Raw genomic sequence first — 2,500 nt, forward strand, 5'->3', positions numbered from 1 at the left:
TGCATACCTAGTATTGTCTGCTACCGTTCCTGTGAAAAGTTCCTGTTTTTTTGTTGTTTGTTGTTTTTCTTTTTACGGATAAAGCGCTACTCTCCACCCTGTGTGTGTGTGTGTGTGTGTGTGTGTGTGTGTGTGTGTGTGTGCGCTGCGCACCAGTGTGTGCGTTTTGTGTGTGTGTGTGTGTGTATATATGTGTGTGTGTGTGTGTGTGTGTGGGTGAAGGTAGGTAGGTGGGTGTGTGGACCAAGGCTACGGAGTCGTGACGAGGTCACAGCATTCTCTCTCCCTCTCTCTCTCTGTCGCTGTGTGTGTGTGTGTGTGTGTGTGTGTGTGCTGTGGAGAGGGTGCTCATTGTTAATTTCATTATTAATTGCACAGCGGAGGTTCACGGGGAGTGCGGGGGTGAACGGGAGGTTAGAGGCAGGACGGCCCCTGGAGGTGTGGGGACGCTCTCTCACTCTCCTGACCCCCCACCCCCCCCCCCGACACACACACACACACACAACCCTGCCCTGCTCCTAGGAGCTAACAGGGTCTTTTTATAGTAGCTCTCTAGCCTCTGGGGTGGACCTATATATATATTAGCTGCTACTGATCTAATCACGCTGTTGATATTGTATGTTACTGTACGGTGAGGTGAGGTACCGAGGTGTATGTGTGTGTGTGTGTGTGTGTGTGTGTGTGTGAAGGGGGGGGGGGGGGGCATTGTTATGAATGTGTGTTTCATATTGAGTGTGTGTTGAGTAGTTTTGTAGTAACATGCACAGTGATTCTGTGTGTGTGTGTGTGTGTGTGTCTGTATCTGTGTCTGTGTCTTTGTCTGTGTCTGTGTGTGTGTGTGGGGGGGGGTCTGTGTATGTGTGTGTGTGTGTGTGTGTGTCTATGTATATGTGTCTGTGTGTGTGTGGCGGGGGGGGGTATGTGTGTGTGTGTCTGTGAGTGTGTGTGTGTGTGTGTGTGTATGTCTGTGTCTGTGTGTGTGTGTGTGTGTGTGTGTGTGTGTGTGTTTGTGTTTGTTGTGTGTGTGTGTGTGTGTGTCTTATCCAGTGGTAATGGCTGTATAATCCCCCTGCCTCCCTTCTGGCTGACTCTGTAGTCTGACCCTACTCTGATCCCCAAGCTGTGTGTGTGTGTGTGTGTGTGTGTGTGCGTGCGTGCGTGCGTGCGTGCGTGCGTGCGTGCGTGCGTGCGTGCGTGCGTGCGTGCGTGCGTGTGTGTATTTGTGTCTGTGTGTGTATCTGGGTTTCCGTTAACCGGCAATTGCCGGTCTTTGTCCGGTAAAATTTGGTGAAGTCCGACAAATTGAAAAGTCGTCGGACATATTGTCCGGTGAAAATAATTCCCTTTGAATACAATTCGCTAAAGCTGGCTGGGTGCGTTCGTAAACACGCTCTGGAAATCCGATCAGCATTCGCGGAACGCCTCTCGTCCAATCGAACGACTCGGTCGCTCTGTGACATGAAGCCAGCGTGCGCTCCGGCGCTCTCAGAGCGTGTTTACGAACGCACCCCTAGAAGTTTCCAGCCAGCTAGCTGAAGCTGCTACACACACCAGAGCCATGGCGATACTCGAACGGCAAGTTAAACAACATACTATAAAAGTGACATTGTTTTACTCATTACTCATACGTTTGTTGTCATTCGGCGGTGCTAATAGTCGCTTTCTTTTTTAATTTATTTAATTTATTTTATTTTAGCAGTTTCCCCGAAAGTTAAGTGTTTGTTTTTATATCACTATTTGCACTTCTGGTTAGATGCTAAACTGCATTTTGTTGTCTGGTACTTGTACTCTGCAATGACAATAAAGTTGAATCTCACCTAATCTAATCTAATCTAATCTAAAATAATCTAAAATAATCCCATCACTATTACTCCCTATTTTCATCAGTGTTTCAATCCTTGAATCTGTGATGGAAATCAAGCAAAGCCACTTCAAGTCTCCCCACCACTGACAGCGCTGGGTGTGCCTTTCCTTACACTCTCGGTTATTCCCTGTGGATTTAAAAAAACGGTGTTTTTGTTTCTATAATGTGGTCTATTCTCAGTGTTGACGAGCAACTCAGGGGGCTTTGAGATGGCTAACAGCTAATTAAAGGAGTAATTCCACTCAAAAGGGTAGAAGTAAGCTGACTGTCTGTCTGTCTGTCTGTCTGTCTATCTGTCTGTCTGTCTGCCTGTCTGTCTGTCTGTCTGTCTGTCTGTCTGTCTGTCTCTCTGTCAGTGTGCTGGACTACCTATGACTTCCATGGTACCTGGGAACGCGTTGTCGGAGAGAAACGCCCTCTGTACAAAGGACCTACTGACCAAAATCCCTGTTCCCCGTAGCCTACATGCTTGCACTGTTACTGTTCAATAAAATGTTATACATCTAGACATTGTGGTATTTCTTTATATACGTATCCCAGACTGCCTATCAATTGTTTCTCAATAAACAGTTATGTTCTTCCCATTGTCATACCCCCGAGCTAAACGAAATGCCTTCCCAACCAGCGAGACTTATA

Source organism: Nansenia antarctica (assembly GCF_963989245.1).
Source record: "Nansenia antarctica genome assembly, chromosome: 1".
NCBI classification, from domain to species: Eukaryota; Metazoa; Chordata; class Actinopteri; order Argentiniformes; family Microstomatidae; genus Nansenia; species Nansenia antarctica.